The 22,980-nt window shown below is 38.7% G+C and overlaps 1 long non-coding RNA gene across 2 annotated transcripts; it reads right to left on the bottom strand.

Annotated features, from left to right (window-relative positions):
- Positions 1-723: 723 nt before the first annotated feature.
- Positions 724-21,758, bottom strand: LOC310894367. 2 transcript variants are annotated; one of them, XR_014579862.1, is made up of 4 exons: positions 21,699-21,758; positions 18,342-18,545; positions 10,370-10,489; positions 8,622-9,408 (listed from the first exon to the last, which is right to left on the bottom strand). It is a non-coding gene; the product is annotated as an uncharacterized lncRNA (long non-coding RNA). The 2 variants fall into 2 exon arrangements; XR_014579861.1 differs by lacking the exons at positions 8,622-9,408; positions 10,370-10,489 and adding an exon at positions 724-2,470.
- Positions 21,759-22,980: the final 1,222 nt, after the last annotated feature.

The following is a 22,980-nucleotide window of genomic DNA, read 5'->3' as shown; positions in this document are numbered from 1 at the left end:
TCCCCTCCATCTGTCATTTTCCTTGGTTTGCACCTCAAATGAGTAAGGTTTGTTTTTCCCAGACATAGTCCGTATTTTCATTCTGGAACTTCAATAACAACTCCAACACTGAAAAAAAATGGTATGGCTGAGATCAAAACAAGCTATATATGCCATCTCAAGATTAATGTTGACAGTATAATATAGGACTACCCTGTGCCTGCTAGACTATACAACAGAGATGCAAGGAATATTCCTAATTGACTGTGGGGTAAGATCTTCAGTCTGTTGATAGTGAGCCTTTTTTTTCAGTGTGAAATTCCACATGAACAGAAAAATGTTATGTCAATAAGGACAAGAAAATATAATAGATTTTACATTAAACACATTTTAGTTGCATAGCTGTATCATGTTTCTAATGAAATTGTAACATGAGTAGAGCGTGACTCCTTTCCCATCATCAATAAATCAGGACTCCATAGCTCCGTGATATCCTTCAATTAGATTTTTCTGTCTTACTGCTTCCTTTTTTTTTTTTTTTTTTGATTCAGAGCTGCCTTTTGTGGCTGCATAATAATTGATTGTAATGTGCAATTACTGCAAATGTAATCAGTCCAAGGAAACTGCTGGATTCTACCTAGAAATTTCCCCAGTGAATTGCATCTCTGTTCAAATCCCACAGACTTTATATCACACTTGCATTGCTTCAACAGGAGAGAAATGCTAGCTCTTTTCCTTTGGCTAAGAGACGAATTGCCCTCTGTTTTATCCCTTGTATAAACTCAGGCAAATGATGAAAAACTGCAGGAATAGCAGCTGTACAATGCTGATCCAATTGTCTGAAGTGAATGGAACTGCTAGAAGGCATAAAACTTGTGGAGTGCGCTGATTTCTTTGGCACCTGAAACCACGAGAAAACAATTGTTTCAGTGACAATGCACAGTCTCTGAAAGGTTGAGGTTATGACAAGGGTGGTTAAATGGTGGCTTTTGAATTGCATGTGGATTGTGAACAATGCCAGTACAGCATGTATGCCATATCTGCAGCTTATAATTGGTTGTTTGGCTGTGCTAGCACAAAGGCTGCTGGGCAATTCATATCCTCTGCTGTCAGAGAAAGCGAGCTGGCATCACTAGGCCTCTCTGCGCCCCAGATGTAGAGGGAGGCAGGCTCCCTCCCACCGGGAGCTACAACCCCCTGCAGAGCCATTGTCACCTGCACTTGTCACAAAGCAAAAAGCAGTTTCCAAGGACAGAGTACTGCTGGGAACAGCAAAATGTTTATACCCACTTTTGCCCATTTTTTCCTTACAGCTGCTGCTGCCAGGTGGGGTATTAGACATTACTGCTCTGCCCCAGGCAGGGCAGTTGGGCAGTGACTTCCCCTTCTCCTTGCTCCTCTTCTCCTCCCATTTTTAATCCTATCCTTCAGTTAGTGCTGGAGGGGAAGTACCACTTTGATTACAGTTCTGGCTCCGAGTTACGCTCAGCCACCTGGAGGTGACAGTGTGTAGCTAAGTGCTCAGGAGTTTATTCTCCTGCCTTCCCTTGAATGTGATCTTACCACTGTTCCAGGCTGCTTTCTCAGATCTGTAAGTACAGATATGATCATCTTTCATATTTTTGTCAGTGTCAATGGAAAGTGATATCTTCAACACCAACTGGAGATGCCAAGCAGCTAAAAGAATAGGGAATTTTGATATTTAAAGAAGACCAACCAATGCAGACAAGACCAACTAGTCTAGAAAAGACCAAGCATAATTACTCATAATTACTCCAAATTTATTTTGCAGGACTTAACTATATACATCTACATAGAGTTATGATATACATTTACATGCAGTTACCTGCCTTTACTTTGCCACTGTATTTTTTTAGGGACTAAACCAATGAAGTTCATTTACCTCCCTGACTCCACCCTCTACCCCCCCAAAAAAAAACAAACAAGAAAAACAACAACAACAAAACAACCAAACAACAACAACAAAAAACAAAAACACAAACAAATAAAAAAATATAAACAAGAACAAGTAACATTAGGCTTTTTTTTTTTTTTGAACTATTATGGTCCAGTGTCTACCACGCTGACTTCTGCAGAGAAGCACCTTGCTATTCAGGCAGCTATTGAGCCCTGTGGGTTTGCAGTCAGAGCAAGGATCTCAGTGTGCAAGATCACAGAGGAGGTGAACTTTCTCATCAGATTTTCACAGCAGAAGACTTACTAGCTCTTTAAGGAAACTGAAACAACAGTGGTCACATTACAAGCTCTGGCTTGGATTTTAGAGTAATTGCATGATACATTCAAAGTCCAAAGCCGCCGCCGTTGCTCATCCACAAGCTCCAATGAGTAGAGTAGCTCAGCGGTTCATGTCAGGCAGGCAAGCTTGGCTCATCTTTTAAATAGCCATAAAGAACTTCAAAGGTCTTCAAAGAACTAGGAAACAGGAACCTCAAACTAGTTTTCTGTTTTATTCAACAGATGAGGTCCACACCTTCAGGAAACAATACATGGCATTTTGTCACTGACTGGATGCATCAGCTGGCTAATTGTGACTAAACAATTTTACAAGTAATGCAGCAATTGCACAGCAAAATCAAAAGGAATTCAGCACCACCTGAAGTCTGGAGTTAAACCCATGGCATTGAGACAGGTGCTTTAAGTTACAGGAGAAGTTTAAGGAAAATTGATTTGAGGCAATTTGTGCACAGAGGTGGCAAAAGGCTCTCTACAGAAATGGGCTGCTTTATTTTATATCTTCTTAAATCCAGATTCCGGTCCTTTCCCTAACTCCCATACAGCTATCAAATTACTCTGAGAAACCTGTTTCACTGCAATAGCTTTATTTGGATAGTTCAACTGTGGTGAAAAATACATCTTAAAATGAGAGCTCTATTATAATTTAATTTGTGTAGCAATTACAATGGGGTGTAAGGTTTCAGAATGTCGCCAGTCTGTGGTCTATTAGTATCAGGGTCTATTCCTGTTATTTATAAACATGCTATAATTTAAAATTAACTGTCATTTCTGTTTCCAGAACTTTATCAGAATTTTATGTGCCAGGATCTTTTTCTGAATAATGTAACTAATTTAATTTTCTCTCTTAGTAAGAGTGAAAATATTCTCTATCATAGTCTATTGGGGAGCATCCTTTATCACAACATTTGGCAAAGGCATTTCCAGTTTATTAAATACACTGTGATTTAATAATTTGGCCAAGGAATATCTGCAGGTCCTCTGAGAATTCTCTTTGCACATGTGGAATAGGTCCCTTTTTTTCTAGTAGAAATAAAGTAGTTTATAAATATTTTACTAATGTGCTGAAGATTACATTTTATTCTCATGCAATATTAGCTTCTCAAGAAAATTCTTAGAACATATTAAGACATAGGATGGTGTAGCTTGCAGTTACATGAAAACGCAAAATCCTGTTTTGTCTGTCACACCCTCATTCCTGTGCGATAGCTGCTTTCTCTTTTCAGAAGCTAGAGCAACATGGAAAAACCTTGTTCGCTGAATGACTGATGGGGTAATGAAAATTAATAGTAGCCCCTACATACACCATTGATTTTTTAAAATCACAAAGATTGACACCTTATCTTCGTATTTGAAACGAGTGTATGTCTGTGTGTTGTAATAAATGTAGGTATGCATGTATACCCTGATACCTGTGAGCATTGTCTGCAGACTCTGAGGAGCTCAGGGGCATACTTCAAATTCACTTCAACAAGGGCACCAGGCTGTGTTATAAGGATTTCGTAAAACTCCATCCCTTAGAATCTTGTAAGTAATCTCTTGGATATCCTACAGGCTTTCTTTCATAAAGCTTTCAACACAGAGTTGAGTGGGCTGTGCGTGTGTGTGTGAAGCTGCCCTGATTGAAATGCCAATATTCCCTCTCACGCGGCACTCTGAAATTTACTATTGCAATAAAACGGAAGCAGTCCCTTGCATACCAAACTGAAATGGCTGTGAAGAACAACCTCTGAAACCCCTCATTTATTTCATGGATTCAGTTTAATTGACATCAGCATTCAATCCTTCCTACTGTCCTATTCATTGTCTCCCTCTCCTGGAGATTCAGTCTGGATTCAGCATACAGCAAATTCATTACTGAACTGCAGCACCTCCCCCCTCTGAAAGGAAGGAGAAAAAGAAGTCACAGTGTAGACAGAATCATAAGCACCTGATCTTAACCTTTTTTTTTTTTCCAGCCAATTCCTTTATCTACATTTTCCTGTTTTCTTTTTTCTTTTTTTTTTTTTAACTTTTAGGTGCTTCCCCTCCCTCACAGACTCCCACTCCAAGTCTCTGCTGAGAGAAACTATGCTAAAAGTATATTTTTATCTATAACCCTGACTCCAAAGAACCAGTGCCAGAGTGTAATAATGAATATTTCTGAATAACTCATGGAATGATTGATGGGCAAAAAAATATTGTAGATGATGTATTTTAGGTATATTATTTAATCAGCAGCAATAAAACTGCTCATTTTGCGAGGAAGATTAATTACTTATTTTAATATTAAAAGATGAGAATTCCTATAATGCACCATTTGTAAAAACAACCAAACCATCTCTAATCAGAGACTGGGAAGCACGTGCACAAACAGCATGCAATGTGAGCGTGTAGGCAATGATGAGATGAAAAATTGCACAGAATGGTTGAGGGTCACTAGTACCCATTAGTACTGCAAGAACTGGGGCCCAAAAGGTGTTTGAAATTAGGGTAGAGGACCTGGCATGGTGTAAAATGAAGAGAGCAAGGAGAGAGATATGGTAAAATTTTGCCTCTCTTGGGGAAAATTAAAAAAGAAAAAGAAAGGAAAGAAAAGAAAGAAAAGGAAGCAAGAAAGGAAGCAAGGAAGGAAAAATCTGTAGAGAAATTGAAAGAATGATACAGGGTAGGGGCTGGAAGGTCACGGCACATGGAGCATAACCTCCACATTAATGCAATTTCTTCAGGAAAGGGTTTGGGAAGAAGGATTCGTTAACATATTCGGGAGTACTGTGCTCCAGAAGATGCTTTTTAATGCTGAACACACAACCACCCTGATGTTCTTTTTAGCTTAAAGCAGACTATGTGGGAAAAAAGCCCCCAGAAACCTGGCTTTCTGGTAACACTCTCATGTTTGTGAGCTATCTGTGTTGTTTGTCTGACAGTAGTTTTTACCTGTGGGGACCACATAGCATTGGAGCTCAACAGTGGTGGGGGTGGTATTTTGGGTTAAAATGATTACAGACTCTAGGAGAACCACTAAAAACCCATGAGCTTATTGTGCACTAATAGCTTACCACATTTCTAAAACACGTCAAAAACATGGTAAAAGGTAGAAGCATCCACCAGTGGGATTTCACAGCAGATGCCACATCAATGCTATACAGCACGTCACCATGAGGACTTGTTTTTAGTGAAAGCAGAGCTGTTCAGAAAATGGAGCAAGTTTTCTGTGGCTCTTGTAGCTGAGAGATTAGAAAGGCCCTAAAACTTAATGTTAGATCTGGCTATGTCAAAGGACAGTCTCAACTTCTACTGTGAGCTTAGATTCTTTGTACATACCTGGTTAGTGGCCAATAGATTCAAAGTAGCTGAACAGAATAAAAAAGTCAGCTAGAAGGTAGAAGCACTGTTTATACTCAATTCAGTGGACATTTCCTAAGTAGTTAGTCCTTAAAAAAAAAAAAAAAAAAGTAGAGGTACTACCAAAAACAACTAGAGGATCTAAAACCCTTCAACAGAGCTCTCTGCTAAGACACTCTGTGATAGGCTTTACAATAAGTTAATAAGTAATGGAACAGTGTGTATCACTCATTGATTAAATATCAATAAATAATTTAAAATGATCTGTAATTTGAATTGCTCCTGAAATTACATCCTTCCCCCTGTTTATTCTGTATACACATTGAGAGAGTTTTGTGGACTTTCCTTGGTTTAAACTCTTGATTTTGAAATTCTTCATAGAATCACTCAGGTAGGAAAAGACCTCTAAGATCATCTAGTCCAACCTTTATCAGAGTACTAAAGTCCACCTCTAAACCATGCTTCTAAGCTCTACATCTACACGTTTCTTGAAGACCTCCAGGGATAGTGTCTCAACCACGTCCCTGGGCAGCCTATTCCAATGCCGCACAACTCTTTCAGTAGAGAAATTTCTCCCAATATCCAAACCTAAAAAATCCAACTTCTCTGCAGTCATTAACATTAAGAGAAAATAGAAGAACAGTAGATAAACCATTATTTCAGATGACTATCAGGAATGGAAAAGAATAGATTCCCTGAGGTGAGAACAAACCCTTTCCTTGGCATATTAGCACTGGCTCCTAAATGTTCCTGTTGAGAGGAGAGTATGCAAGGGGTAAGAGAATATCATGTCTTTGTTCATGTAGATGTTAGCAGCTCTACAAGGAGCCCAGGTCTTCTCTTCAGTAACTCTCGTGCCCTGTTTTAGGGCAGCAGGATGTGATAGTGAGGTGTGGGTCCTACTGAAACTTTGGCTTTTCTGACATTGGTACAACTCATTGACTCAGTAGGCAGAATTTCAACCCATGTGCTGCAGCGCAGGGAACAAGCTAGCACTCGATGTTTAATTATAAGGGGTGGGTTGTTCAGTAGCATTTTACATCTGTAACGAAAAGAACCATCAGTCAAATCTTTGTGGTTAATTAACATGTTATTCCTTCTTGGCTGGATCAGAAGTAGTGGCCTGACCTTAATTGTGTCACTGTCCTTCTGCATTATACATTTTCCCCTCTGTAACAGAAAGTGAGGAACTTTACAAATTCTGAAGCCAAAGTAATGAGAATTTGTGTAGGTGGATGAAACACATTTCCCAATACATTGCCGTAGATAAAAATCACAACTATACTTTAGAGTAAATGAATGAATGAAATTTAAGACTGATGCTGCAAAATAAATTTGGAGTGGCTTTTTCTTGGTGGGGGGAAATCATTAGACTGTGAAAATTAATCACGCTGTGCACAGTACCCCACTGGCAAGGCATTACTCACTGCAAAATAATTCTGTTTTGGGACTTTGCATGTATATTAGATTAATGATGATTCAGTGTTTATTGAGTTTTTTGGTTCACATCTCAGTTACGCTTATGCCTACCAGACGGTCTTTATTTGTCACAGTATTTCTTAGGAATTTTTTTTGATCTTGGATTTGAGTGTGTGCATGATGAAGATGCTGTACAAATAAAAGAAGAAATAGAGCAATATTAAACATCACAGAAGACAAGTGATTGCTAGAGGTAGAGAAAGCAGATTATGACTACAAATAATAGCTTAAGAGAGAAGCCTGAACGGATCTGGATTAGGGTTCTAAGGGTAAGATTTTCAATCAAAATGTGTATCTTACTGTATTCCTAGACTTTCTTCATTTTGGAGATTAAAACTTAGAAATAAAGCTAAAGTAGGTCAGTTTCTAAGAAGACCTCTTTTCTTCTAAACAAGCCATTAAAATCTCATTGCCTGAGACACTTCAAATAGAAGTCCAGAAAGCCTAACATTGTATTATAAACATAACATAGAAGGAGCAGTGTAAGAAGTCAAAGCTGCTCTTCCAATCCCTTCCTCGCATGACAGTAACTTGGTTTGTGCCAGACCCAGGTGGCCCAGGTTCGGTCCTCACTTTTGAAGACTGCATATTCCAGTGTTACAAGCTGTCTTATAGAAAAACAAATCTTGGCCCCTGGTTTCCATGAAGGGACAGTGAAATCTATGATACTGCTTGTTTGGGAGATACTGATCTTGCCTTTTTTTTTTTTTTTTTCATTTTTTTCATTCTTGAATCACTTCCTGGAATAGGAAAGGTAAACAAAGATTTTGGAACCCATGAGAAATCTTAGAATCTTAGAGTTATTAAGGTTGGAAAAGAGCTCCAAGATCATCTGGTCCAACTGTCTCCCTACCACCAATGTCACCACTAAACCATGTCCCTAAGCACCACATCCAACCCTTCCTTAAACACCCCCAGGGACAGTGACTCCACCACTTCCCTGGGCAGCCCATTCCAATGCCTGACTGCTCTTTCTGAGAAAAAACATCTTCTAATTTCCAACCTGAACCTCCCCCGGCACAACTTGAGGCCATTCCCTCTAGTCCTATCGCTGGTTATCTGTAAGAAAAAGCTGACCCCCAGCTCCCCACACATTCCTTTCAGGTAGCTGTAGAGTGCAATAAGAGCCTCCTCTTCTCCAGACTGAACAATCCCAGTTCCCTCAGCTGCTCCTCATAGGACTTGTGTTCCTTCACCAGCTTCATAGCCCTTCTCTGGACACACTCCAGGGCCTCAATGTCCTTCTTGTACTGAGGGGCCCAAAACTGAACACAGTACTCAAGGCGTGGCCTCACCACAGCTTAGTACAACAACCAACACCACCAGATCCTTTTCCTCTGCACAGCTTTCCAGCCACTCTGCCCCAAGCCTGTAGTGCTGCATGGGGTTGTTGTGACCAAAGTGCATGACCTGGCACTTAGCCATGTTGAACCTCATCCCATTGTCCTCTGCCCATCGAGCCATCCTGTCCAGGTCCCTCTGCAGGGCCTTCCTATCCTCTGGCAGATCGACACTTTGCCCCAACTTGGTGTTGTCTGCAAATCTTTCACTATTTCAGGTAATGGAATAGTCTTTTCAGTCTGTAACAAAGCTTTATGAACAGGAGTTAGGTTATACATCCTTGAGGAAGCGTTTTCCCATTGTAGGTACCAGAACATTTTTTGACAAATTTCAAGTAGAAGGACATCTTGCTATAGACAACCCTGATAATCCTTCAATGTACAGAAGTAGAAACTGGCATGACAAACTCTTGGTTCTGTTAATCTTGCAAGATTCAGTTAATAATCAGAGATGCTGCTCATGCAAAATAAAATGAAAATATAACTAGTACAGCTCTATAAATATAAAAAGAGATAATAAAAACAAAGAATAACCTTAGATAAACCTAAAACTCACGAAGTCCTTCTGTTTCTGTTATGAAGCTAACAATTTTCCTTCAACCGTAAATCAATAAGTCTTGAAATGTAACACTGAAGGAAAGCTAAAATGAGTTTGGAACCATATCTCTCAAAAACAGACAATACAAACAAGAATTAGCTGTGTCACAGCACTTTGTTAACAATGAAGAATAGGAGGCAGTGGCACCAATTGCTTGATACAGACTTTGAGATGAAAATTGTTTTCTGTTAAACTGAAATAAATTCAGACAGACTATAAGAGATAGTAGATGGCGTTGGTAGTGAAACATACTCGATAGCAGTTAAATCTGGCTCCTTAACTTGTTTGCTAATGACAATCATGTTAGAAGACTTTCAGTAAAATAAATAGATTTTTGACTGGAGTCTCCACTTCTTTCATAGAGTCGGTTGAAATAAACTGCCTATTTCTTCACACAGGCTATGGTTCTTCCCATTGGGAAGTACTCAGGAGTACCTAGGAAGAAGAATCAAAAGCTATACATATGTATATATATATATATATATATATTTTTTTTTCATAGAAAGAAGAGGGGACAAAGCAAGCAGAGACTGGGAGATTTGGAAACCCTAAAAACAAATACCTGATATTTTGCCATGCACAACAAAAAGAACAAAAGTGCTGGTGTTCATGAAGTGTGAACAGCAGCTCTGATGAATAAGACTGGTACGCCTATGCAGTACACTAAGAGCTGAAAACCAGATAGTGCTTGGTGTTAATTGAAGTTGACCTTTTCTATTCCAGCTTTTACATGCACTGTATTATCCAAGTAGTGATTGCAGTAATGTAGCACATGGTTAGGAGCTTAGAGGTAAAAAGAATGGGTGACATTTCTGAAAAGATGTATCTGGTCTTCACCAGGTTTCTTGATTCTGTATTGAAACCTTTTCCCCCTTTGTATTTCTTGATTCTATATTGAAACCTTTTGCCCATGCCATGTGTTCAAGTTCTGAACAAGTTTTCATTTTATAGAGTCACTACTGAAACTATAATCACAGCTGGATTGGGCACCATGTCTCACAAGCCCAAGGCAACTTGAACTCACTGTTTTCATGGGACACAGTGGCAAACGGAAATTACAGCATCCCTTGCCCAATTGCAAACATTCCTGTTTTCCTGACCTCTTTCAATTTGAAGAAGATAAAAACTGTCAAAATTGTCTTCAGGCAGTAATTTTTCAATAGCCATTGGTGAAAAGCACTCTATTTTAATATCTGTGCATTTTTATACAGAACGATGTAGATACACAGAGTGAAGAGATTTTTCAGGCATTATACAGCCCTTTAGTAAAGTTCTTTCTCACTAATCTACGTCTATGCCTTTAAAGATGTCAGTGGAGAGTTTCAGGAAAACAGTTGTTTGCTCCTGCTCTAAATTTGGAAAAACAAACAAACAAACAAGCATGCAAATTCAGTACCGTCATTAGCATGAGTGGTATATGCCTCATCATAAATATCCTTTCATGCCATAGAGTGGGTGAGGAATTTTTTTTTTTCACCTAACAATAATCTTCACTTCTGCACAGCTCTCCTCTGGCCTGTAGGTGTCACAGTCAGAATATGGATGAAACAGATAAATATTAGTATACTTTTGTGAAATAACTATTTCTCAAAACCAGTGCTTTTTATATGTAACTGCTATTATTTATTGAAGCTTTGGAAGTGGAGAAACTGTTCTAGTGTTTAGAGAAGCATAAAATAAAAAGGATTTCTTTGCATATTCTCTACCTCCAAAGGTGAGATTTTTCAGGTTTATCAGCTTAAAAATACGTTTTTCTAAAGTCTTATCCTGAGGCCTGCAGATGTGAACTTGCCTGTCTTTATTCCATTCCTCTCCCATTCTCCTTACTCTTGCTTCTTCTCAATATTTCCATATCTGAGAAAAGACTAAGTGAACTGACTTAAAATACTGAAAGAGAAGCATGTTCCTCTTCTTCTTGACAGGGCAGGGAGATGGGCTGTGGGAGTAATAGGCCACAGGAAGACGCTGCGGTAAATATGAGGAAAATAGCTAAGGAACCTCAGTAGCATCAAATAGCAATTCTCTACTCTGTAGCCTAGTAAGTAATTAAAGACACCAAAGCTTAGATTTACCCAGGCTAACTTCATGCACTTTCCTGAACACCTGAATTAAAAACCTTGTCACACCATTATCAGTGCAATGTTTAAGCATCTCCAGGAGAGCATTGGTCTACGTGAGATCTCAAGTTCTTTCCAGCTACACTGGAAGCTAATGATCAACTCCTAACATGACCTGTAAGGTAAATATACAAAGTAATATGGGGTGAATCTAGGCCACTTAAGACTAATGATATAGTAGAGTCTGCTAACGTGTTAATAGGCTGCTTACATAAATGTTATTTAATCTACCATTGCTCTGCAAACAGTCTGTAAACAGAGTACCGCTTGGCCAGTGCTCCGCTACTACAGTTTGCAGAAAGTGATGTAAAGCATAATTATCCTCTATGGAAGTTTCAGCAGGAATTCCAGTTCATCAAGGAAAGAAATCTTGAAGTCTTGAACATTTTTAAAATACATAAAAAAGTGAACGCATAGGAACATTTTGGGGTATGTCAATTTAAAGCTTTCCCTTTAATAACTACGTGAAAAATGGGACTAGAAATAGAAAGTTCTATAACCTAAGCTTAAATGTACAGTGAAAATAAGGATTATAATTTAAAGAATATTGTCATGTGATTAATTAGAATTAGTATCCTCCTGTCTTGAGCCTTCTTTTCTTTACATTGAAATAACTGACATATATGACTATATAAAATATAGTCATGACATATATGAAACATCTATGACATATAACTATGACTAAAACATATAGCTGAATCCTTCATGAGTTACCATGAGTAAACCATTCTTTGATGTCGTTTGGAAACATCTAACTTGTGATGTAGGACCCAAGGTGGTAAAAATAGAATACTTGATTTGAACCATGAACCCCTCTTCTGGCCTACTAGAAAACTCAGTAAAAGATTTCCATGCTTATTGCCACAGACATTCATTTATAAAAAAATCTAATTTAAAACAATGCTAATTGCAGCATGAAATCAGGCTTTAGTAATTCTGGATAGGAAAGAATCACCAAGTGTATAATGAGGACCCCAGAGCTTGACATTTCTGTGACTTGTGGGTTTATATTCTAATTTGCTCATGTATTTCCAAATAATGATACAATCTTCTGCAATAATTTTAAAATAAAACTGGAGGTCACACTCAGAATTTCTTGGAGCTGTGTGGCTTTTTAAGCTCAATGTTATTATTTACCATTAACTTGCTGAAATAAATAATTTAGGATTTCCCTAGCTAAAGCAGCTAAGGGCTACCTTTGAAAGCACTAAAGGATGTTTACAGCTGATTTTAAAATCCATTTTCATTACCTGGATATTTCTTTTCTGAACCGAATATTTAAAAACCTTCTTAAAGTAGTCTAAATGGGACCTTGAAGTTCATGCTCTGTAATAATCTTATTGCTGACCACGTTACACAGTGAAACACTTCACCATGCATTTGCTGCAGACTGTTAACCCTTATTCAGCTGCAACATGCAGAACATCACATGCCAGGAGATGATGATAGTTTTGTCCATGTTCTAAGCCTAGCCTCCTCCTCTCAGATACCAGTGTACGTCTGCCAGACGTTGTGTGCCCTTAGAAGAAGCTGTGGAGGTTTAACTTTGTGGTCTTTCAATGTGCTGGCAAGTAGCATGGTAAGAAAATGGTGCCTGGATCTCTCTCTGCACATCTTTTAGCTGACACCATGTTTGAATTGCTGTTGAAGACAACAGGAGTAAAAGGTGCTTAGAATCAGCTCCTTAATTCTAAAAGGGCAAGACTTGAGGACACCATCCAGCATTTCCAAGAGAAGGCAAATCAGTTTAAGTTTTGACAATTTGGGGTCAATTCTGAGTGCAGCAAAGTTGTATAATCATTTTTGTGTACAGAAATCTGAGATTTACAGAGATATTTTTTATTCTCCTCAAACTAGTACTGGCTGAATGAAGAATTCCTGCCTGTCCGACTGTTGCAGAACTGCGTTTGACTTTGTTGTGCAAAGTTTTGCTCTGGCTAATCTAGGAGTGCGAGCAGCACTAGGAATAATACCGTGCTCTGCCTATGTCGGAAGACTGAATCTAAAGCATGTGTTATCGTCTGTCCCTTTCACGATCTCCATGTCATTCAGAATGATAGAGAAAAGATTAATTAATTTCACACAACTTTATATCTCCACTGTGTAGATATTTACACTTCTGAAGGAATCATCCTTGGCTCCCCTTATAGCTAATGGGGAGAAATAGGCACTTCAAAAGCATGATTTCTGACACAGCTAATTGTTGCTCCTACGTCTTTTTCCTCCATTGACTCTGAAAGTACTCCAGACTATTAGCTCAGAAGTAAACTTGCATTTGGTCACATACATCAACCAGCAAAGCCTGATCCTGTACATTGAAATAACTGACATATATGACTATATGAAATATAGTCATGACATATATGAAACATCTATGACATATAACTATGACTAAAACATATAGCTGAATCCTTCATGAGTTACAACAGCCTAGTTAGAGTAGACCACACAATGGATTAAAACTCAGAGCAACCAAGAACACAGGTTGTTCAGAAAAAATGAACAAAACCAACTATGTCAAAATGAATAAAAACATTCTCTATCATCTAATCTATTTTTATCTATTTTAATCTAATCCTACTTGGTAGGTCTAGGACATCTCTTTAGGATTGAGATGTTACTGGTGCAAATGGAAAACATTTTTACATAGGCTGCTGGGAGAGCAAGTGGAATGAAAAGAGTTTGGAAAAAGTTTGTAGAAGAGAAAGAATGACTCTTCTTTAGAAACCTTGGATTTTTTTCACCTTTTTTAATATGTCTAGGGATTTCTTGTGCCCTTGCAAATATTATAGTTCACTTTTTTTTTTTTTTTAAGCTAGGTAGTCAGCACACAAGTGACATTTTTATTTTTATTTTTTAATATATTTTCTTTTCTTTTCTTTCTTTTGCAGGCTCTGAAACTTACTGTTGCAACAGGAAAGAGATCCAACAAAGGCTTCCTGCCAGAGACAACATTCCCTCACCCCCCAGGATAGTCTATTAAAGCAATAGCATCAATGTTTAGGAAAAAAATCACAACTTTTTCTTCCTATTATAAAAGAAAAAGAAGGAACAAAAAAAGTAAACAAGAAAAAGCATTTTTTCAAGCTCTAGACAAGGTCCAAAGCAGAAGACTTTCATTACTGTCATCAGAAAAAAACCACAGCATATCAAGAATTGAGTTTAGCAGCCTTACTCACTTCATCAACCTTATCCCTATAGGCAAAAATTGTTATTAATTATTATTAAAATTTCTTTGGTATCTGAAGGACTATTCTCATGAGCAAAAACTGCACTGATTTCTGATGTTTCCTTTTATAAACCTATAAACAATCCCTCAATATATCCCAGTAATACTGGAATGTTTAAGGTTCAAAGTGGTTCAAAGGCACTATCACTTGGGAGACTTACCTAGCCCCATAGCTTTTTAACTCAGATAACTAATTAGCATATGATTTATGAATGCTTCGTATCAGGGAAGAAACCTCAAGTTATTGGAAAGTGTCCTTCTCAGAAAGTTGTCCTTAAGGAAAATTTTATAAGGTTTCTTTACAAACAGCATTATTTCTCATTCTATGAACAGGGGAAAATCCTGTAGAGCTCTTTTAAGTCCCAAGTAGTTGGATGCAGCACATCTCAATACATTTTTTTCTATAACATTCTAGCAAGCAGTGAGAACTTTTTTTCTTTTTCTTTCTTTCTTTTTGTTGATTTATTATTTATTTAAAGGTTTTCTATGAGTTAACGATGTTCCTATTCTTCTAGGGAACATCTTAACAGAAAGAATTTCAGAACTTGCTGTTTACCAGGATGAAAAAATGCTACTGTATGCTAGGGCCTCTGCTCTCAAGAACATAATGTGGAAATGTTAACTAAATAAAACTAAAAATAATACAAGCTGTTTTTAAGGTACTGCTACAGGTTGGCTACCGTATGTGCTCCTTAGTATAAATATAAGTATAAAAAATCTTGGAGCCCAACAGAGCTGCAGCAATAAAGATGGACATGAATTATATAGTTTAAATTATTTACAACTTCATAGTGTCTGTGGCTTTAAATTATTGATGCTAGTGACAGCAGCTCTCAATGAGACAAAGATTCCACAGAAACAGCAGCAGCAGCAAGCTATGGTGCTGGAGACTGGTCTTGTTCAGACCTTCCAATCCTTATTATTAAGGAAAAGTGTCTCTTCTCTCATGTTAGTGGAGCAGAAAGAATAGGAAGGGAGATCATTATTAAAGGAGAAGTTTCCTGCAATATTTTTTGATTATAGTGTATCTCTCAGAATTCTTAGGATAGCAAAAATGCTCTAACTGAGCATGAAAGAGGTAGATCTTAGCTGTAAGTGACTGCATAATTTTTGCTGTAATACTTTTTTACATGGAGGGTTATAACAGCAAAAACATCCTTGCTGCACTGTGAAGGATGAGGAAACACTGTGTTAGAGACACTTCATGGGGCACATTTGTCACCACCTATGCACCACAGTGCATTGTCTAGAGCAGTGTAACTCCACATCAAGGAAATACCTCCAAGACAAAGGTATTAGCTTCTCCAGTTGTGGTAGAAGCACTTGCACCTCTGCTGGTGTAGCAGCAACAATCAGGAGTACTGCAGATCATCTGTCTTCTTTATTACTGCTGCTCTTTCCTGCTGACCTGTGCAGCTGTAATCTCCTGAATCTGTCTCTGTGTATCTGACTTTTCCTAATAAAGTTCTGTTCCTTTAGGTGCCAAAGGACATTCCTGTTTTTAGTATGGTGGTGCAGGGCTCTTGTTTTCTACTAGTTTATTCAATTCCACAGCCACAATGCATTAAGTGAAATTCATGAAAAGAAAGGAATAGCTTGTTGTGCTATTCGGATTTAGGGGGCTGGTTGGACCCATTAACACTAAAAGAAAAGATTCCCGATGTGAAAACAGCAGTGAGTAGTGTGTGCACTGCATATGTACTTGGGAGTGGAATAGAGCTGTTTGCAATGTGAAATTGCATCCTGTGCTGCTGGGGATCAGGTGCTGAATTGTATAAAGACAAGTGCTGTATTAAGAATGGGGAAATGACTGAAGAGCGATTCTCTGTAGAGAGTGATTTTCAGTGGAGGAGGAGAATCATACCTCTTTTGTGTCCTCTTACGTGCACAGATGAAGACAGTCAAAAGTCTTGTGCTGTCCTTTCGGGAAGAAAGATCTTAATGACTTACAAAATAGTAGTAGGCACATGGACACATGCCAAGGAGCCTGTGAAGCTGCAAGGAATGAAGGGTGCTTTTATGGTTCTGGTTAAATATCATTGAAATGGGCTTGGATTAATAATATTAGGCCATGGCTGCTCTCTTCTCGCAGGTCACTAAAAGGCAGAAGTCACACCACAGGTCACTAAAAGGCAGGAGTCACACCACCCCACAGGATCTAAAGGAGGCTCGTCTGTATAGCCTAGAGGGGCTTTCAGGTCTGCAGCTTTACATTGCCCAGGGCATTGGCCTCGGGGGCTATCTCCAGCCCATTGGTCATGCAGAGAAGATTGGCCTAAATCCACATTGCTCAAGGGGATAGTCTGTCTCTGCAGGGGAGCAGCCCCGTAGTGTTTCACCTGAGTCCTGTGTGGTGGCCATAAGATAATTAAAAACAAACAAACACACTACCACTTTCATTTTTTTCCCATCCTTTCAAACTGAGCGAAGTAATGACAGCAATGTGTTGTAACAATGTAATGCGAATACACTAGGGATAATCAGGAAACAAGGGCTCAGGACAGTGACAGAACTAAGCTATTTGATATGCAAATATACTGTACAAGCTTTAGAGACCCAATACCAGATTTGCATAATTGTATTTGGGTGGTCATGACTGAAGCAGTATTACGGTGAGAATTTAAGGAATCAGACAGAAAAACAAACAAAAAAACACACAAAAGCAGGGATAGAAGCTGGTAAGGGTCACCAGAGAAAAAGCAATGTAAGGAAGCTTTTCATGCGAATACCCTTTAACTAAAGAAGTCATGAGCAAAGAAATGGTCTCGTTTGATTCCTTCAGTGTTTACGGAAGAAGAACAATGCTGTGGAAACACACAGACTTGCCAAGATAACAAAGATGTTTGATTCCATCATCAGTTTGCCTTCTTTCTACTAACTACACACTGAGGCCTGACCTTTGGTTGCTTAGGTCAACTGTATCTTGGTCCCACCTCCTCAAATCACTGATGGAGCATATTGCTCTGTCACCATTTACCTGACCTCACTGTCATAGCTTGCATGTTCACAGTATATTTATTGTGAGCTCAGAGTTTCTCACATAAGGATCCTTCCAGCAGCAGTTAATAGCAAGACTGCTGACATCATAAGGAAATGGATAGCATCATCTGTGATTCTAAAATATGTGGTGTTCAGGTCATTAGCTACACAGTACTGACATCAGGTAGCAGTTAAAAACATGAAGGTTTTTTGATTCTAGCTTGCAGAATTCAGACGGAATATTTCATTTAGTAGTTTAACCATTTGTGGCATAGAAGCAGAAAAAGTAAATAATTATTTGCTTTATAAACAATACTGAGGAGGTGATACCAATGGGAAGATCTCATGGACAATGTGCCACAAAGAGATGGAAACTAAGGACTAGAAATATTTGTATAACATGGTGTGAAGAAAGCATTTGTAAACAGAAAACTAACATTTCTTATTTGTCTAAGTCTATCCTATGTGTTCCTTTAAAAACAGAAAATTTGCTAAGTACATTAATTCATTATATTACATAAACCATTGTATTCAATATTTTGTAAGGAATATAGAGATAGACAACTATACTCATTGCGTCAGATCCTTCTCACCCATCTTGTGGGTTTATTGTCTTTGACTGCTACTGAACATAACAGGGTCTGAGGTCTTTCATTTATCCTAGCTATAGCAAGGACTTTGTGCAGTGACAAAGCCGAAATATGTCCAACTATGTAGATTCTTCTACCAAATGTGGGTAGATTTCTCCAGTACCTGGCTACCTGAGCATCTCAGTCTCTGACATATGTTTCTGCATCTTCCAGAGAGTTAGCAAAGCACCAGCACATAACAAAATAGGATTTGTTAGTCATGTCTTACAGGTGGAGAACTGAGGGAACCAGGCAGTGCCCCAAATTAATCAGCTGGTGAATGGCAGAGCTAGAACTGCAGATCCCCTGAGTCCTAAGCACAGTGTGACATCCTTTGGGCACGAGCTGATTTATTTATATATATATATTTTGTCTATGTCATGGTGAAAATCATCCACAGTGTGTAGAACTCACCTCAAGACTTTCACTTAGGCTACTGCCCTTCCTACTGAAGACTTCTTTTTGGACAGAAAGATCCCAGACTGAATTTACCTTGCAGTAACATGATGGGAGAGGCAGAGAGCTGAAAAGGCACTATGATTCCTTTTACTCAGGAGGAGAGGAGTTTCAGTTTGCACAATGGTTTATCATTCCCGAAGATATGGCTAGAAGGTTGGCCTAGGAAAAAAATGCCTGGGTTATCACAACTGTAATATATTCTGCACTCAGTCACCCAATACAGGCTCCTGTTCAGACATGTCTTTGGATATGAACATTTTTCTTCCCCCTACCAAAATACAGTTTATTTAATTTCTGGATTTTGACCAGTTTCTGTACGATTATATTTAACAAACCAAAGAAGACCACAGTAGTGAACAGCAGGTGGTGCTAAAAGACTTGGAATTAAGAACTCTCCTAACTCCAGGTCTCTGTCACGGAAGAAAGAGGAAAACAGACTGAGCTTTTCCTCTTATCTGCATAAAAGAAGTCTAATTAGAGATTACACAGATACGATGACTAATACACCTACACTTGGAAACAACAACAAAAAAAGATCTGAAGCCCTTTTATACCACTAATTTATGTGGATATTTAATAACCTAGAAAATTGTGGTGACATGGTGATATTCAGCCCAATTCATAGAAAGCTCTTTGTTTCCCTTCTTTTGGACTTCTGTTAAAACTTCAGATGGCAGATATTTAGGGCTGGTAGGAAACTCAGTATCAGAGTGAATTTTTGCCTACCAAAACATTGAACTTCAACTAGTAGGTGGAAAGATAAAGAGAACATTTTCAAGTGGATGAGAGGCAGAGGATACTTGCATTGAATTCCAGTGGAAAGAGAAAAAGTTTTGATTTTTTTCTTTTCTTTCCTGCCCTCTTATTTTCCCTTTCTGTTTATAACCATGGTAGATAGGAGAATAATGAATCCATCATCAAAAAACTGACACAGTTTCCCTGCTATTAACACAGTACTTATTTACTGTCTCTTTGGGCACCTGATCCCCAGTGTAATACAAAATGCAGTTTTACACTTCATTTAGTTTCACAAAGCAAAGTTTGGTAATTTGTGCTACTGCTTTAAAAAACAAAACAAAAAACAAACAAAACAAAACAAGTTTTAACTAGCCCGTCAGAGGAGCCTACTTCAAGCTCCTAAGTTCCCACAGCCTTTACATGGAGTAGAATAATATACTACATTTTAAGAGGCTTACACTTTTTGCACAGATTCTGGACTACAAAGTAGAAAAACTTTAATAAGAAACACAGATTTGAGTAACTGCTATCAAAGATTCAAAGCACAGGCAATAGCTTCATATACCAAAATGTTTGTATCTGTATTCAAAACATTAGGACAAGAGCATTAAAAAAAAAAAGGATGGAATGGGACAAACTCCTAATACCATTTCATAGTATATTATAAGAAGAAAAAAAGGTAATTTAGTTATCTTGTTTTGGGTTATCAGTACCCAATAGATTCTATAGAAAGCTTGACAGCTTGACATATGAAGTGACAAGGAAAGACATGTAAACTTATTTTTAAATTTAATAACTCGGAAAGGATCATGCATTCAATTAGTACAACAGTTATAACAATATCTTCCATTTTATTTTCCTGTAAGGGCAGAACTATAAAACATGGATGCAATGTTAATAAAAATTTTTTAAATATCTGTGGACTTCAGGAAGAGTAACTTTTTTGTTTGACTTTCTTGGCACAGATAAAAATACAGTGACATGTTCATTTGTTTTACTCAAGGACAGAACTGTTTATGTTTTTATAACAAAATCACTCACAAATTTAGATGTCTGTTTTAGAACGCAGAATTAAAAATTTCTTCCAGCTGAGAATTAATTCAGAGAAGAAACAAAATTTGAATTTCACATACTTTTCAATTTGGCACACAGGGAAATCCCACAAATAAAAAATATCAATATCACTACTTCTTCAAAAGTTTTATGGCTTATGATTCTGAACCTACAGATGTTGTAAAGAAGTATTAATGGGTTTTGTCATCAGATGGAAATTCCTTATTCCTCTTTTCATGCAACAATGTCATAGGTGACCAGTGAAATACTTTCCTACATAAGAGACAAACTGGAAAATCTTTTTGAATTCCTTTGGCATTCACTGAAGCGTTTCACATGGCTTCAGGGTATACCTCTCTAAAATTTCTAAAATGGAATAGCAGCCTATCTGGCTGAGTGCCTTTAATTGTTTGTAAATAGAAAATTCCTTGTAGACAACTATCAGTAGAAAATTATGTGTTTAAATGCAGGATTTCACTGTTACGATGTGCACTGTTATTTCTGGTAGCTCTGTAACTAAATGTTCAGATGTAATATTTGAAATGAGAAGTGTGATTTTCTTCCTCTCTCAGATGGCTTTTTAACTGCCTATGACTTCTCCCTGCTGGACAACCAACCATCCCAGCAGGAGCCTCATTTCAGACTCTATTATATGTGAAGTCTGTGTACTACAACATCATCCTTAAATACATTTAGAATAACCTGTTGCATATTACGTGCCTTCCCTCTCACAACAACTCTTCTCACTTGTTTTTATAGCTTCTCCAGATGCTTTTATGTTAAGGACAGTGGCTTGCTTTCTTCTTTTCTGTGCTTGTGCAGTGAGATTTGACAGTCTTCCCTAGAGACTTCAGACTGAAGTTTTGCATTTGAGAAAGTTGTCATGGAACTTCTCTTACCTTTGTGATTCCCTCAGCTACCCTCTGCTAGTTTTAATCTTGTTATCTCTCAGCTCAACACATGTCAGCTGGGAAGTGCTTGAGCTGAACATGCTTAGGCCATCTTCCCCTCTGATATAAGGGTGGGAAAGTACAGATCAGCTAATCTGACTCTAGGTCATCCTACATGGCAAGCAGAAGTCTGTTTTCTTAAAAAGCACGGACAAAAAGTTGTATTTTATTACTGCTGCATAGAGCCAGGACAAGTAAGCGTCACATAACAGGAGATCAAACACCTCATGTTGACTTAACTGTACAACATATGCCTGTCTTAACAGGGCTGCTACAACGTAAGGTTGCTCTTCTCTGCAGGGAGGTTGTGGCTGTCAAGGAGCTACGTGAGCAGTGCTGCACCACAACTGGGCTGAGCAGGGGGCCAGAAGTGGCCCCATAGCAGGCCAGCCCCCACAGATAGAGCACCATCCCATGAGTGGGTGAGCAGAGCTGGGGTTGGTAACAAGGCCCATCCTCTGACAGAGTGAGGGCATGAGCCTCTGCCCAGAAGCAGCACAGGCAGGGCCCCAGGCAAGGATGCACTGTAGGCCCCACATCTATCTAGAAGACAGGACTGGAGAGCACTTACCTACAAGATGTCCCAGGACCAATCTAATAAACAAGGCTAGATTCATAAGTGCAATATGGCTTAGCTCATGCAAGGCAGAGCCTTGTATTTAAGCTGGGCTCAGCTTAAACGAGGCTCATCCTTAATTGAGGGTGTGGGAAGGCTACAGGTGAGGCTGGTTGGGGCTGTTAGTGCTCACAGGGCCCCGGTGCTAGCAGCTGAATCACTGGCTCTTTTGTGGTTGAAAAGAGCATCAGCTGTGAAGCGTGTGTTCTTCAGCTAAGAAACAAGCTCATGCACATGAAACAAGAGGCTCAGAGGGCTGCATGCTTTAGTGATTTGACAGGCATGTGTCACCTATACCTGTGACACCTGTCACTGCTCACCTACGCTCTCCATCACCTACCAAAAGATGCTATTCCCTACTTGCTTCCCATCAGAGCTCCCAGTGATTTTGTCACATCTTCCTTCATGCCAGTGGTCGCACATTCCTTCCTGGCATATGGCAAGAGTTCGCACTGCTTTGCTCCCTCTGATAGTGCATAAAGCAGCTGGCAAAAACAATCAAATAAAGCAGAACTCCACTGGGAATGGTAAGCTCTGAATGATTACTGATCACTCCCTGGTCTTTGTAAAACGCAACAAGAAAAGAACTGGAGTGAAAGAATGGAGCAACTAAAAGCTCCATTGGAGCCAAAACTCTCGGGAGGTTTGGAAAACTCATAGGAAGTTTTAAATAGCACGTCTCTCTGTGTCTGCAAGCATCTCTATTAGGATGCCAGCAAAAAAGGAAATCAGCTAGAAGGTTGCCCTATTTCTAGAACAGCTGTCTTTAAAGTGCTTTATGTGCCTAATAATTTCCATGTAACTCAGACAAAAGGAAAGTAACGCTACAGCAGTTACAAGGAAATTTGCAGAGTATGGCACAACACAACTGCAAACAATGAAAAATACAAACTGAAGGTGAAACCAGAGAATAGTTTGTGACAGAACTAAGGCTGAAGAGCAATTTTTAAGAACTAGATATATTTCCAGTAGATGATGAGTCTGTGAATAGAATCTAAAAGTTCTGGGGGCTACTACAGAAAAAATCAAAATTAACCCCTGATGAAACGTTTTGAGTTTGCCAGACAGAGAAAATCATCTAGTCCACAGTAATGCTATGGAGGATGGTCAGTGCTCTGAACTTCAAGACATCAGAAAATCTGAACCACTATGAGCCACCTGAGGCAGAAAGGCATGCAGAGCTCAAAGTTTCAGTCCAGCAAAAACAGCAAGTGGAACTGGCATGCATTCAGCTCCC

Source organism: Anser anser (assembly GCF_964211835.1).
Source record: "Anser anser genome assembly, chromosome: 2".
NCBI lineage: Eukaryota > Metazoa > Chordata > Aves > Anseriformes > Anatidae > Anser > Anser anser.
Note: the sequence above shows the minus strand (reverse complement) of the source record. Positions and strands in the feature narration are given on the sequence as shown.